General features: G+C 40.4%; 1 long non-coding RNA gene and 1 other non-coding gene across 4 annotated transcripts in view; both read right to left on the bottom strand.

Moving 5' to 3' along the window:
* LOC109443351 (protein LRATD2) overlaps positions 1 to 17,142 on the bottom strand; it is a 530,125-nt gene that overhangs the window by 284,368 nt on the left and 228,615 nt on the right. The gene's annotated exons all lie outside the window — the stretch shown is intronic.
* LOC141567958 (U6 spliceosomal RNA) lies at positions 5,575 to 5,676 on the bottom strand. The gene has a single exon (XR_012491003.1). It is a non-coding gene; the product is annotated as a U6 spliceosomal RNA (small nuclear RNA).

Raw genomic sequence — 17,142 nt, 5'->3', positions numbered from 1 at the left:
GCTCAGATATTACTGTCTGGAACACGTACTGCTAGCTGTTCACAAAATTTCTGGTTCTCCTAGTTTTCATGTTCACACAGCTATTTTACATTTCTCAATTTCCTATGTTGGTAGGTAGGTCGGCAAGCCACGTGTCTTAGTTCTAACCGCAGAATATAAACCGAAGTGATATGATCATTTCTGGACATGGCTCATAAACATCTCTTGCGTTGGCTTCTCCATGCTCTTTTTCCCTTCTGCCCACTGACAGGATTTAGGAAGCTATGTGTTGGATATGGCAGAGCCTCTGTCATCCTGACTCTCTGAAATAATCCATGGTGGCAGGTCAATCTACGGACCCATTCTCCCACTGAGGACAGTTACATGAGCCAAATAAACTTATTTTGAGCTATTATACCACTGGGATCTATTTATTGTAGCACCTAGCACATCCCTGACGAATACATTCCTCCCAAAGTCCTCTTTCATTCCTGCAGAATTAGTACTTTCCTTTTTATTTATGTATTAGGTTGGTGCAAACGTAACTGCGGTTTTTGCAGTTATTTTTAACCTTTTAAATAGCAATTACTTATTTTTTAATTTTTTTTATTAGTTTCAGGTGTAGCCAACAATGTAATAGTCAGACATTTATCATTTATACCCCTCACACAGTGGTAACCTCCTTCCCCCCATCTACTACCCCTCTGACATCACATACACACATTACATTTCCACTGTCTCTATTCGGAATGCTGTACTCCGCTTCATATATATAATTATAGGTGACATTCATTATTGTTCAGCTTCAGCTTCAGGTGTACAGTGCAGTGATTAGGCATCTACATCATCCCTGAGGTGGTGTCCCAAATAAGACAAGTGTCCATCAGATACCCTACAAAATCTTTACAGCATTATTGATTACATTTAAACCGCAATTACTTTTGCACCAACCTAATACTTTGTTTACATATCTATGGCAGCTGTTATCATATTGGATTAGTTATTTGTTCATAAAATGCTCTGTGCCCCTCCAGCCCCACTCCCCCCCCCCACACACACACCAGAACATGAGCTTTACAAGGATAGGGAGGGGGTCTCATTTACATTGTGTCCCCCGTGCCATGATGGTGAACATACAAGGTCTCAAGAATTCTATGTTGAGTTAAATGGACTGGAATTAGGGTCTTGCCTAGTCTGTCTTTCCTTTCCCCATCCTTCCCAAGATGAAAATCTTGTCCCTGAACCCTGACGATATTGGATCATTGCCCACTGTTTTCTGCCAAACGTATCCCTCCATCTAGCTTCTCATCTACTTGAAGTTTTCACTTGAGACTTCCAAATGTCAACCCTCCCTCTGCTCCCTACTTTCCGACAGGACTGTCTGATCTCTAAGCTGTATCTGCCACCACTATGACCCAAAGACTTTAGTCTCAGCATGACAGCAATGCTTACAATATCCTGGGGAATAAAAATAAGTGTGTTTTTATGAGCACAGAATAAAATCTCCCTGAATTCATACTCTGAGCTGTTATTCATTTAATTGGAAGAATGATCTAACCAAAGTACAAACCTCTGATTTCTAAATTTAATCACTGTGAGTTATAACCCAGGATTAAACAAACTAACAACCATGAAAACCCACGAGTCCTGAGGTCAGAGCACAGGTCAATTCAATGAAATCTAGATTCTGAGGGTTTTTCAGCTGTAGAAGAACAGGAACAGTAGAAGACCAGAAATCGGTCTTTATATTCTTTACTCAACAAGAGTGAGAGCAGAAGGTGCATTTTTAACGTTTTAGCTCACTGGTACTGCAGTGTTAAGAATCGTACAGATTTCTACTCTATCCCGTTGCAAAGTAACTGTATCATAAAATGTCAGGGCTGAAAGGTGCCTCTCAATTCATGTAGGCTGATGGTTCCTACCATGTTGAGAGATATGGACCTTTCAAAGTATATTTTCAAAGTTATGGACACATACACATACATTTTATAGATAATTTCAATGGTTCAAGTATTCCCTGGAGGACATCTATGATCTCTCATCCATCCACGGAAGCCCATGAATGAAATCTTGTATGAGCCAACAAGTATGTCTGGAAATAAACTATGAAGTTTATTCCTTATAACACTAGAGTGCAATAAATGCCTCACTCATTAATGTATCATTTTTTCCAAATTAAGTTTTATCTACTTCTAGGTCCTCTACACGGGGCTCATACAAGAGTCCATCTTCATCTTCATTGGGAAGCCTCTCTCATCCATTCCCCCCAGGATTATGTAAAGGTCCTAAGGTCTTTGTGCAGATCATCAAGAGAGTTTATACTAGTTTATGCTACCATGTTTCGCTGAAAATAAGACCAGGTCTTATATTAATTGTTGCTCCAAAAGACGCATTAGAGCATATTTTCAGGGAATGTCTTATTTTTTCATGTACAACAATCTACATTTATGCAAATACAGTCATGTAATCTTCTTCTGGAACATCGTCATAACGTACTAAATGCATCTGTCTGGCTGACGATCTTCACTGGGGCTTATTTTCGGGGTAGGTCTTATTTTCAGGGAAACATGGTAGCTGACGTACTTCTGGTCCAGGACCACAGAGCAGCTGCTGCCCAGCTTGCATACACAACTTGCCCTTTGGCCTAAAGCTCTCCTCCGAGCTCTATAACATCAATATCCCCATTAGAAATATTGTCAGCTCTAGGGATGAGGGAGTTTTGTGACCATACATGACAATAACAGCACTGGCGACTAATCCTTGAGGCCCTGCACCCCAATCCAATCCCCATTTCCAGGGGAGAAACTCTTAAAAGGTTTCTCAACTCCTACAGCTTTCACCTTCTCTGTTCCAATCGCTGGGAGAATTCAGCATAAATCTCTTTAACTGTTTTTTTCCAAGCCAGGAGGGCAATAAACCTTAATAATGGAACACCTGGTCTCTGGAGCCAGACTAGGTGGGTTTAAGTCCCAGCTTTGATGCCTGCTCACTCTATGAATGTACTCACTTCCTAGGGCTGCTGCAACAAATGATCACAGATGTGGTGACTTGAAACAACAGAAGTTTGTTGTCTCACCGTTTGGAGGCCAGAAGTCCAAACTCAAGGTGTCGTAAGGGCTGGTTTCCTCTGGATGCGCTAAGTCAGATCTATTCCATGCGTCTCACCTGGCTTCTGGCAGGTGCTGGCAATCCTTGGCTTTTCTTGGCAGGTAAGTGGCAGGTAGATGTGTCACTTAAATCTCTGCCTCCATCTTCACATGCTTTTCTCTTCCTTTTTCTTCTTTTATAAAGACACTTGTCATTCAATTTAGGGTCCACCGTAATCCAAGATGATCTCTTCCCAAAGTGCTTAACTTAATTACATCTGTAGAGATTGTTTTTCTAACTAAGGTCACGGTCACAGGTTCTAGGTAGACATATCATTTGGGGGCTCACCATACAACCCAGTACGACAAACCTAAGCAATTTTTTAACTATAATATCCACTCTGGTCCACTGTATAATGGGCAGTAATAATACCACTAAACTCCCCTATAAGTTTATTGAGGATAAAATTGTGTTTCTACATGTAAAGCACTTAAGGAGTTTCTGGTGAATAATAAACATTCTTTGCTAAACAGTATTTGCTATATTGGAGAGTTGACTTCTGAACAGCTATTAATTTCTGCTTTTGGTCACCTAATTCAAAGCCCCATTAACAAAACCCAAGGCGAGAAAGCACAGGGCTAATAAATTCTTGTTTATGAAGACAGGAAATACGTATGCTGGAAAATACAAATTACTCTGGCGCAATGTCCCAAAGCTGAAAACAGAGTGTGTGCTTGGAAATAGGAGGTCACAGTATAATAATCAGCATTTAATAACTACATAGCAAGCAGTGTATATGTATTATTTCTATTAATCCTCACAATGGTATTATATACAATATAATGTATATTATAATTTTATATATGTATTATATTATACACACACAATGATATAATCAATTTTACTGCATTTTTTGAAAAAGAAAAAAAACCCACTAAGTTTAGGAAAGTTAAGTCTCCCAGCACTAAAAACCTAACAAGTGGTCAGGCCAAGATTTTAAAGAAGGTCTCTCTGATTTTAATGATTGTACTCTTTTTAGTCTGAGCTACCATCTGGATATCAGCTAAAATCTAAAACATTCTTAGGAATACTGGGAATACTGAAATATTGAGAAAAAAATCTAAGAAATACCTATTATACTGAATGTAAATGCGTTTTGTACCTGAACTAAAAAATAATAGCATACTTATCAGAGAAGAAATAGGAGCCTGTTACAGCACGATAAAGGATTATTGTGTCCTAGCCTATTGCAACCGTAATGTTAATAAACAATGTGGCACAGCTACCAAAAATACATGTGAGCATTTTCTGCAGGGTCCAGAACAAGCAAGATGATAACTCATCTTCATTCTGCAATGTTCAGGTCACATTTGGAATTTTTATTCAGTTTTGGAGTATCATGTCATCAGAGGAACTTTGAAAAATTGCATTTAACGACACAAGAGTGACCATCACAGTGAAGGGATGACAAACATCCACCACCATCCCGATTTCTGCCTACCCCAGCGAGTAATAGCCTCCCAAATGGGGTCCCCTGTCTCAGCCTCCCTCGCTGTGCACTTTCCACCCTCTGGCAGGGTGACCTTTCCAAACTACAAATGGACTCATGTAGCACTTGGCTGCAGTTCATCCCAAAGCCTTTGGAGTGACATTAAAATCACCTAATAAGGCTTCGAGAGTCCTCAAGTTCTTGTACACACTTATTGCTTCACACACACACACACACACCCACCCACACACACACACACACACACGCCTATCCTTTGGGCGTTCTGCTCTCTTTACCGGAACACCTTCCTACTTCTAACTTCGGCTCACACTTTCCCTCTACCCACTCCTTGCCCGTTAATTCCTGCCCATTCTTCGAGGGCTCAACTCAGTCTTCACTTTGTCTTGAAAGCCATGCTTGACGGCCCCTGCTCCAGATTTCAGGGTTTGTTGGTCCCTCCTTTATGCTTGTATAGTCCCCCGAGCTTCCCCTATCTTAGCACATGTCACACTCTGCTCTAATTGTCATTTACTTGGTTCCTCTACTTAATAGAAAGTGATATGAGAGAAGGACAAAGTTTGCTTTCTCCCTATTTTACCTCCACTATCAAACACAGTGCCCACTGGATAACTGTTCCTTGAAAGACTTCGTTCTGGAATAAAAGATGAAGGAACTTGAGTTAAATAAAGATATTTACAGATAGAAGTGTGAAAGCCATTTTCAAGGTATAAAGCAATATACACTGATTTGTCCATTTGGGCCAGAAAGCAGAATTAGGACTTATGGGCAGAAGTGAATTGAAAGTAGATTTTCATTCAATACAAGAAAGAACTTCAAATAATTAGAACAATCTGAAAACATTGCTTCCTGGCTTTAGCAAGAGGGGACTCTCTGTCATTGAACATGTTCATGCTGAGAGGCGGGCCCATGGAAGGCTAATAGGATTCATTTATTTATTTTTTACTTACTTCTTAATTTATTTTTTACTGCTCCAGTCAATGAATGGGAAACTTTATTGAAAACAAATGGAACGCTTCACGAATTTGCATGTCAGGCGTGTGCAGGGGCCATGTTAATCTTCTCTGTATCCTTAATAGGATTCATTTTAAATGACAATTAGATAAATTGGTAGAGATTTCTAGAGTTGAGCTGTATTAAGAAGAGTCTGAGATTCTATGTGGGACAGGAAGAAAAAATTATACAATCAATTATTACTGGCTGTCAGGACTGAATGAAATATGCAGTAATGCTCCATATTTGTCTTTACCTCCTTGCTTCTGACACACACACACACACACACACACACACACACACACACACACACACACACCCCACGGTTATATACTGAGAGTCTTAATAGGGAGACCATCATTTCTTTGGTTAAAACTCAGCCCCCACATTGGCTACACTGCCTGGAAACTCTTAGTTTGCTGTTTCTTTTTTGAGTTAGTGGGAAAATTTAATATCTATTGTCCCTTCTTTTATCTGGAAAGTGGGATGCTTCGTAAAAATTGGCACATCTTGAGTCATTACTGTTTTTCGACTTTATATAGCAAAAGAAGAGAGATGGATATATAGCTGCGGAGGAAAAAAAATATGCTGAGAACTCATGGGTTCAAAGAATGGCCAGTGGGAGCAGCACCCAATAGGTTTAGATTTTACTAAACACTGGGCGTAATAAGACAACAGGAAAACACGTCTCAACACACGGTATTTAAAATCTGCAATTCTTAGGAAGAGAATCAAAATTCACATTACACTGGTTAAGACTCTCCAGCTGCCACCTTGTATTAAGGAACCACGATGGGTCTCTGCATTTTGTACATTTAATAATGGTCTTGAAGCAGTTACAGCAAAGCTAGCTTATTCTCTGTGATGCTATTCTGCTTTTAGCGCCGCCTTTTCTTACCAGCATACCCTTTGGTGTGCTGCTGGACTGCATTGAAGTCAGGAAGCCTGGTGGAAGTGAGGGCAGCAAACTGTGAAGTGCCTGGGTGGGTAACACACTGGCTCTGGCAGCAGACTCTTCAGAGAGAAAACCAAATAGACTCCTTTCTTGTTTGTTGAGAGCATTAAATGCATGGATGCAGGTACAGCACACAGACTGGATACATACTAAATATTAAACAAATGCTAGTTATTATTGTCATAATAATACTTTTTTTTTTTTTTGCATTGTCACACATCAAGTCAAGGACTTTGCTAAGTTCTACTTCTAGACAAATGGAGGATTTGTCGTCTCACAATCGAATCAGCCAAGGACAAGAAAGGAAGCAGCCTGACGATTAGTCCAGGTATAGATTTTGGATTTGAATCCTGGTTCATCTACTTGACAGCGAGGTGACCTTAGGCAACTTATTTGCCTTCTCCGACCTCTGTTAGTGGTGGGATGACGTAAGATTACGCATGCAATCAGTCTAAGGCAGTGCCTAGAACCCAGTAACTGCCCATATTTCAAAAGAATAAAAAATGTGAATAGTCTCGTTATTTTTGTACACTTATTTTGATTTGGTTTTCTTTCCCTTCAATCTGTTCTCCACCTTATACCCAAAGCTCCATTTCTAAAGAGTAGATGTGAACACATGGCTTCTCTCCTGTGGGCTCCTTGTTGGTTCTGCTCTACCCTCAGGACGACCAGAGCTGTATCAATACTTTTGTGTGAGCACCAAGCACTCTTTCCTCTAATCCTTTGGGTTCGATCTCCCCAGCCTCTGGTCTTTCGACTCATAAGCATTACCGACCAGTACTCTGTTGGATAGTCAATGGACAGTCTCTGCAGGTGTGTGAATTTTTCTCTTTGCAGCTTTCTCCTCTCTAGTACTTGAAAAATATAGTCACCTGGGTCTTCCCAGGCTCTGCTTCTTCAACTCAAGCATTCCGCCAAACTTGACTCATGTTTCACATCCTTGTACCAACCGAACCTGAAAATCTCTCACTGGGGCAATTGTAGAATTCACAAAATTGTCTGTCTCCCAAATCCTAGAAATCACTGCTCTTTCATTACCTATCTCGACTGCCTTAAAATCACTGTTTCATCTATTTTGTCTAATTGTGTGTTTGTTGTAGGTGGAGGAGTAAATCTGATCTGTAATTCCGTCTTGGCGGGAAGCAGAATTCTGGTAGCTCATTTATAAGGTTCTCTCAGCCTTGATATCTATAATCTTGGTTCTTCAGCAAAAAGGGTCATGACTTGTCAATGCTTTACCGAATACAGATGAGAGACAAATATACAACTCTCCACTAGATGGCACCTTTTCTTACTATTTTGCCACCTCTCTGCCACCATTTTGTCCTCCTTGCCTGGATTTTTGCCTCAGTTTCCCTCTCTTCACCTCTACATTCCTAGCAGAACCCTCCTCTGAAGCCAATGAGACTAATTCCTACTTTTTCCAACCAGGCCTGTCACCTTGCACATGTTGCTTGATCAGTATTTATACTGGGCTGTTACTGGGTGCTCAGATGTTGCTGGATGGGCGCTTCTGGCCTCCCTATATAACGGATTCATCATGTCCAGATTAAGTATTCCTGCGTACGCTTTATATGCCCCTTGTTCAGACATCCATGGATATAAATTCTTACCAAACCAAGACAGAATTTATTATAATGCTCTGCGTCCTGCTGCCAAATTTTTTTCTCCAGGGCTCTGCCTCTGACCCATTCCTACCACCAGTGGCTGTGAGGACCCAGCATCCCTGAACTCCCAATCAAGGAAACTGAGAAGTTAACTTGTGACAACCATGAGTTTTGACTTTGGAGAAACATACTAGTGTGCAGAGAAATTCCTTTCAAAATTTAGTAAGTTGTCGAATTAAAACTTGTTTTGCTATCTCAATTTACAGAGGGGAAAAAATAGCAAACAAACAAGCCAAGAAAAAAAAAAAAGGCCAGCAAAGTTTAATTGAATTTCCTAACATCATAGACTAATTAATGTTAAAGGTAATTCTTTTGGTGAACTATTTATTATTAATATTGTTCCTGAATAAGGATCTCTCCTTCTTCTGCCAGTCCAATTATTGTGGCCCCGTAATTTTTTTTTTCTAAAACTAACTCAGATAGGGACATTTTTCTTGAAGATTTTTAAACTACCTTCCCAAGCCTTCCTCTTATAACAATATACAAGTGGTACCAGACAGAAACTCTTGATGGCTATTCCTAAGTCATTTCTGACTTCTGAAAGTCCATCGATTCTGCCACAAACTTTTGGGCATCACGTTCTTGCCCTGCAATTTTTAGGATCCCAAGTTATGTAATGTGCACCTGTCAGAGAAGTGGGGTGGCATATCCTAGAAACCAATGCTCTACAGACCAATGCTTTTTACATTTCAGAAAACGAACCCACTTGATTTTCTTTTTTTCTCTCCATGGCAGAAGGGTTTCATATCACACAGTTAGTGTGATCAGCATAAGGGGTCCTTACTTCCTGGAGGTTATTGAAGAAGCAGCCTCACACCCAAGGGTAGAGAACAGGAGTTGGGCCGTGGTGCTCAAGGAATCCCCACCTGGATTAAATCCGGGGAGAATTCAAAGCCGAGGACATGCTGTAGTTCTCCTATCCGTTCCTGCCAACTCCCACCTCATTGCATGGAATGCTCCCGATTTAGAAAAAGTGGAAAGAGAATCTCCAATGTCCAAATGAAATGGAGACAGAGTTGGTCTTAAAACTTAAGTGTTTGTTCCCAAGCATTTTATAGCTTAGAGTCACTATATTTTATATATATACCAAGATGCTCCACTTAATGCAGAGCTGCTCAAACAATTCACAGAAGTCCTTAAGTTCTCACCTTTGACAAACACCAGAATAAACATTAGAGATGTCAGTAAAAGGTGGGAATGGGAGCCATATTCAAGAAGGTAGTTGGGATAGTAGAAGGAAAAAATGAAGCAATTACGAAATAAAGGACTATTTCAAGTCATGTAATCTTGAGTAAATAATAACAGAGGTTTCTGTATGGCACACACACATACCCACAAATGATTCAAAAGATCTCTTGTCTGTTACCCTGGTTCATTCTTTCCCTTTTGTTATTATTTTTTTAAAAATTTATTGAGGATCAATGTTGCTTTTTGTAGCATCAGACCTTGGGAACCTTATTTATTAATATTCCTCAAACATTGGCAATAGCAACAATAGTTATAACTGCACGGGTACCAGCCATGTGACAAGCACTAGCTAAGTCTTTTAAAATAACTAACTTGACAATAACCAGGTAGTTGTATTATCCCATTTTTCAGCTAAGGAAATAGAATCTCACAAAGGGTAAGTAGCGTGCCCAAGGTCACAGAGCTGGCAGGTGGTAGAGAGTCAGGACTCTGATACCAAAGTCCCTGCTTTTGCAGTTCCTAGAATTGCAGCTGAGTCTAAATTATTCCTCCCGCTCTCTCTGTTCTCCCCACTCCAAGGGTGGTCATCGTTATTATCATCTTGGAGCTGCTTCAAAGACATGGTGGCCCTGCAGATTCAACCACAGGATGAGAAAAGCAAATAAAGTGAGTGTTCATTTTCAGCCTTTATGTGGGTCTTTTCATCTTCAAAGTCCTTTGTGAATATTAAACAATTAATCCCCCACGGAAGTCATCAGCATTGGGGGAAGTGAACGTTTCCATTAATGTTGCCGAATGTCTATTGCTGTTGGTGAAGTTTCGCCTTTCAGATGGTGCTTCTAAAGCCTTTCCATATAAATGAAGCCCATTTTCATTCACATGTCTCTCCCAGGTGTATGAGGGGAGCTGCTGAGATGTTTAAACACCGTGCTTTTTAGATACCTCTGAGAAGTTAAAAGGCTTTGCTGGTTCTGCTTCCTGAAAACACACACACAACACACACACACACACACACACACACACACAGTTTTATGATAAATCAGAAAAGTTGATGGTGTATGTGTGTGTGTTGCTGGATGCTTGTGTGTTATTCCAGACAAAATGGCGCAGGGAGGAAACGCCACTGCTGTAGCTGAAGTTGTAACCAAGCTGCACCTTCATTTCTGTGGAACATTGGGTTAGCGCATTTAGTGGCCAGGTTGGTGGTTCAAGCTCACCCAGGGATAATCTGATCTTCTTTCCTGAATATGTGAACAGTCCATGTCAGGAATCGATTCCTCTTTTGCAAGCACTGCTGTAGTGTTCTCTGAACTGCTCTGTTAAATCCCACCCACCCCAGGTACTTGTTAAATCTGCAAGTTCCCAGACCCTGATATTCTGATTGCCTTGTTCTGGGAAGGTGTCTTAGAATTTGCATTTTTAAGACTCACCCTCTGGCCCCAGGAAATTATTATTAGCATTCAAGTTTGCACAGAATTTGTATGGAAGATAAAATAATTGACTTAATTCAGAGCCTCACTGCCTGGGTTTGAATCTATGGTTCGGCGCTTCTCGCCTCTGAAAAATTTCCCAATCCCCATCTTTAGTAGTCACAGCACAGCATCTCACTGTGATTGGCTACATGGTGGTATCTGATACTTTCATTTTATTTTTAAATGATCTGTTTACTGTCGATCTCTCTTAACTTGATGGGGAAACTGACCTTAAAATGGTTTCCTGTCACGTGGAACTGAGCTAAAATGGTGGCCCCAGTGGAGAGAGGTCCCCAGCCTAAGCCCCAGCCCACTTCCGCATAACCCCCTCCAAGCCACACCTGGAGCCAATCACCAGATGACACCTACCCCTTCCCCGACTCAAGGAAGTCCCCAACCCATAAAAACCTGCTCAAAACCTTGCTTGGGGCTCAGTCTTTTGGGAAGGAGCCCACCAGCGTAATAAAGCTGACTCTCCTAACTCTCTGAGTGCCTCTTGGGTTCTTTCTGGTCTTAGATTCTGCTACAGAATGATGAAGGAATCGGAGTCAGGCAAACTCCTGGTGGCTTTACTTCCAAAGAATTAAGTTCTGTGAATTCTGAGACCTATACTCTCTGTCCATCACTATTACCTTGGTACCCAGAATAAGGTCCGGCACACGGTAAGCATTTAGTAAGCATTAGCTGAGTGACTGATGAAAGCGATGTCTTCCTGATCTATTAATGGGGAAAGGATGCTTCTCTCACAGAGTTGGGTGAGGACAAGTGAAACAACAGATAAAGAGATCAGTACCATTGCTGGCAGATAATAAGAACGGATACAGGGCTGTTGCTTTTATCGATTTTGTTGTTATGGCTTTGAAAAGATCAAACCTACCACATGGAGGCAAAAACATTATAAATGTGTGATTCAGTCTGTCTCAAGGGTCAGTCATCGCCCAGTCCAGCTGGGTTTAGTCTTGCCTTTGCCCTAGAATCATAATATCGTCCCACAAAACTGTAGAGCCAGAGAGGATGTGAAAGGTTCCCAGGACGTCACCCATGTTCAAAAGATGAGGAAACAGGGACCTGAGAAGTAAAGAGACTTGCCCAAAGTTATCCACCAGTTAGAAGAGGTAAAACTAATAATATGCTTTATTAAAGCAGTCGCAAGTTCTATCTGTGAACTCATGTAAAATAAAAGTTTCAAAATACTTTATAGCTACATATATACACATGTGTGTATATATATGCATATGTATATATACACATACATATATACTACTCTGTGCGTATATATGTATACATGCATGGCATGTATACTATATATGTATATATATGTATACTATATATACATATATATACATATATAGTGTACATACAGTACATGTATATAGTATACACATACATATAGTACAGTATATAGTATACATATATACATATATAAATATAAATGAACATATGAGTATTATATATACATGTACTGGTATATGGTAATAGTGTCCTGTTTTCCTGTGATAGGGTGATGACACATCCAGGTCACCTGGGACAATGCAGCTTATGCTTGTACCGTGGTTTCATTATTAACAGTACTGCCTTCATATTCAAAGTGTGCTGACTTTTTCAATAAATTATATATCTTCCCTACAGGTTAGGGACAACTTTGTTCTCTACTTTCTGTCTCCACACTCGGAATGAAGGAGGCTCCCGAGATGGACATGTGAGTGGGGCCGGGTCAACCAGAACGTCACATGCACTTGGCAACAGGAACCACTGTGGGGATGGGTTCATGGTGTGATGAGAGCAACACACCTGTTGCTGCCACTGCCAAATGAGAAGCCGGCACTTCTCTCTCCTCCCAGGTGGGCCAACAGTGAAGATGCTGTATACCCCAGGCGGCCTTGGGCTTGAGCAGGAAGCCAGCATGAAAGAAAACACCACCAGGAGATGGGAGGAAAGGAATCCCAGTCACTACCACAAGTCCTTGATCAAGCCGTCTCTGACACTGGACTAACTCTAAATGCTTTTGCTTAAATCAGATGAATGAGTGAGTTGCTTGGCAATTGCAATGAAAAGCATCATAACTGAAATACTGACTGAATCAACACATAAATAAAAAGGGTGGGGCATTTGGTCATTTTCTTAGTCCTCAACCACCATTTTATCGGGGCCACAGTTGTGACTCTGATAAGTTAGAGGGGACGTATGTCCCTGCATATCCTCACTCCCCACACGACCCCCAGGCTATGTAACTCCGTTACAGTGGACTTTGCAATACTGACCACACCATTCATTCATTCAATACACATAAATTGAGCACATTATGACCTCAGAAAGTTTGTATTCCGTTAGAGGAAAGGATTAAAAAATGAAATGATAACTGCTAAACATAGAGTGAAAGTCCAGGCCTTATGAAAGCTGATTGCAGGGACTATTCCTGACAAAAGTGTGGTGTGAAGCCTCAAGAGAGGAAAAGAAATTGAAATGAACTTTTACAGGATTGGCACAAATTTTCTATCTAGTCAAGGCATTGTACTGAATTCTATGAGAAGAGAAGAGATGCAAAATCATAGAGATAGCTATTTGGGGAAATGTAACTACTTGCTAGAGCGCCAAGTACACTGGAAGAGCTTGGAAGAAGAGTTTAGAGAGAAAACTGGGAGTTCTGGTAGACCACAGAAGTCTTGCACTTTATCCTGTGGACAGTGGAAGACCATGAAAAGGACCAGATCAGGTTGTTCTGCTTTTGTCGGGCCACTGTAATAAGATGCTTTGTTCTCCAAGCAACTGCACACAGAATTGCACGGCCTTCTTTATGAACACGCTGCTGTAGAACTTGTGCCCTTCCTAGGAGAAGCCACTGCCTAGGAGGGCTGGATTCTGGCCATGTAGATGCACATGATTTAAACCGTTCTCTTCAGTCTGAACCTGTGGGTAATCTCTAGACACCTTCTGCTGTCGTGGTTTTATTTTACTCCTTCCTCCTGTCCCTGATCAATTTTCTTTTGCTTTGACTAATCCTTCCTTAATCTCTCCTGCCGTGTCTTTCCTTTTGTGTCTTACAGTCCCAGGAATCAGATTTGCCTTTTAGAAAGACCGTTATATGGACAACAGCTTTGAACAGGGTGAAACTGAAGGCAGTGAGAGGAGATGGGAAGTTGTTACAAAAATGCAGGGGGATGGAGAGGGCCAGATGATTCAGAACCATAGTTACCACGTGTGTGCAATGGGATGAATGCAGTGGGGTCTGTGGATCAAAAAGCACTTAGCATATGTGGAAGCTTAAGCTACATCCAGAATTGGATTTCCAGGCTCAGTAAATTTACAATATGCTTCCTCCATCCATCCCCACCCCCTTGCTCCTCAGCTCAATGAAATAACTAAATAATTAAATCCTAAAATGCGTCTAGGATATGCTTTGTTGTTGAAACACATCTGCTACATGTTGGAGAAGCCCATCCCGGCAGATGTGCCTTTGCTTTGGCTTGTTTGTTTATCTATGGAAATGAATTTCCTAAACCTCCTCTCCTGCTAAGCTTAATAAAAAGGAATCTTTTCCACACTCATCTTCATCATGATGCCCCTTGTGGTCTTTTATCAAACCATTGAGGACATATGCTGTGCAGCTAATTATTATTATTATTTTTTCTCCTACTGCAGTGCATTAATCCAACGAAAGGCCATCTTCAGCTCAGGATTTAAAGCAGTGGAAGTAATCTGCACAAAGCCTTCTCTCCCAAAGAAAACAGAGTCTGAAGCTGGATGAAAAGAGGCGAGCACCCTGGTATAGTGCAGGCTATTTTTTGAGCAATTACTTGATGGAATTCAGTTCAAGCGTTGCCCACCAATAAACTAGGAGATGGAAAAAACAAATAATGAATTGAGATGGCATAGTTTGAAGATGAACCAAAAAGTGTACATTCATCCAATTTGGGGAAGATGGGGAGCTGCGGAGAACAAGTAGATAGGATTCGATATACTGTCCATAAAAATCACGAACATAAGGGAAGACAGTGTAATAAAAGTCTTGGAGATATTCATGGTTCCTTTAGTGAAAGAGCCACTAGGGAACTCTTAGGAGAGGCATTTGCTTTCTGTTTACACATGGAGACGGTCAGGAGACTACGGACTCAAAAAGATGTAACTAAGTCATCTTTGAAATATAGATGAGGGAGGGAGCAAAAGGACATATTAATTAAAGTCATGTTATGGCCCGGCTTAGCGGCATGAGAGGCCATAGGGGCTATTTTAAAATAATTTGCTGCTGTCATAAGATTGAAACAGGAAAAATATATGTATATATTTTTTCCTTTAGGGTGAAATAAGCATTTGACTCATGAACTTCATTTTGTGTAGCATTTAATTTTACTAAATCCCCCAAACCTGATGTTTTATTCATGGTTGAATTTCCTTAGTAGTATTCGGCTTATATTTTATAGATCAGTGTCCTGTTAAAAGAGAATTATTGTATTGTAAAATGAAACTAGTTTACTTTTTGTCTGTGTGGAAAGAAACCTTTTTTCTTGGTGGGGGGGAGGTCTGTCTAGATGTTTGTAAAATGTTTTTCTTCTTTTTTCCCAAACTTGAAATCCATGCTTCTACCAGGGTGTCTACATGTATGACTCTAATTTTGCTTAGCAGAAACCGACCTCTTTCCATCTGCATCCTTAGGTCATCAGATCAGAGAAGATCTCGTCTCTGAAATACTCCATCACTGCATTTGCTGCATTCATCAGTTTCCTTTTTCAGGTACAGCAATTACCCAAATACTGGCAGACTATTCTCTCTTTCCTAGTCTTGAGTGATCAACTTCACGCTTGTCTCCTCTCTTTCTTTTCCTTTTTTCTTTTTTTCTTAGTTTCAGGTGCATAAAACAAAATAATAGTTAGACATTTATCATTTATATCCCTCACACAATGACAACACCCCTCCCCGCATCCACTATCCCTCTGACATCGCACACAGCCTTTACATTTCCACTGTCTCTATTCCTAATGCTGTACTCCGCTTCTTGTAACTATATACATATATAAATTTGTAGTTGACATTCATTATTGTTCAGCTTCAGCTTCAGCTGTACAGTGCAGTGATCAGGCATCCTCTCTTTATTTTCATGTCTTCGTTTTCTCAGGTTTTCAAATCCTGATTTGATTTCCTGATTTGATTTTCCACATTTTTATCTTTTTGTTTCCCTCTGTGTCCAATGTGGTCTATAATTCTGCTACTATAATTTTGGTATGTTTGCTTTATTTTTTTTAAAGCTCACTTAACTTTGTTTTCATCCCATTCTGTTGTTCTTTTATTTTATCCTAATTTCCTTTGTGACATTTTCTTCCTGTTTAATGGATTTTTATTTTCTTGGCTTATTTGATTGAATATTCAATTTTAAAATTTTCTTTTGGATTGCAATATATCATTTTCAAAATCACATTCTTCTTATAGTTTCCTCTCCTTTTCTGCAATTTTTATATGTCATATATAGATATTAGACTCTCTTTACTAAGCCTTGAATAAAGTGTCTCCAGACTGGGTGTTTGCCAGTAATTTATGGATTTCCCTTAACTCATTTGTCTAATGCTGGGATGCCATCTGCAATCTACAACTGGAGTGATGGGCAAGGTTCCCAACCCACTTCCAGATTCCTGTTAAGATATCCAGGTAAGATGCGTGGGTCTACTGTATTCAACTGGGAACCTTTCTGTCTCTACCGCATACGTGACATGCTCTATCTATCTCCAAAATGCTCTGTTTCTACATACTTTTTGTATTCGTTTTCATTGTTTCCATTACGGATCATACTTCCCAAGGTCTCCTCCTCAACTCCCGACATTTTCTGCTCTGCTGTATTCTTTGGCGGTAGAAGACACAGATGGAAGAGAAAAGAACTGATTCTTTGGGGAAAAAGTCCGTGCCCATGCATTAGAAGTGTAGGTGCCCAGTTTTAATTCCACAGAAACCAGAGGGTCTACATCAGGAGGACAATCTGAGATGAAAGCATTTTCTTCTAATCATCTTTGAGGCCTACTTTGAACATGAATAAAAATATTTGCTGAAGACTGGGTAGATGCTTGTTGAATTTTTATTGCAATACATTTCATTGGATTTCAAATGAGTAAGACTTCTTCTCAAATTCAAGTCTTAATTTCAGGAGGGGTGAGCTTGTGCTTTGTTCACTGTCTTCACGGATAGTGGTAGAATGCACGCGCTGTAGTGGAAGCTGCTAAAATGCCAGAGACCATTTCAATCTGGAAGGCACCCAGCAATTAGCATCTGTTCAGCGCTTGGAACATGGTAGGTGGCTTCCATAGAAATAAA

Source organism: Rhinolophus sinicus, linkage group LG12 (assembly GCF_036562045.2).
Source record: "Rhinolophus sinicus isolate RSC01 linkage group LG12, ASM3656204v1, whole genome shotgun sequence".
NCBI classification, from domain to species: Eukaryota; Metazoa; Chordata; class Mammalia; order Chiroptera; family Rhinolophidae; genus Rhinolophus; species Rhinolophus sinicus.
Note: the sequence above shows the minus strand (reverse complement) of the source record. Positions and strands in the feature narration are given on the sequence as shown.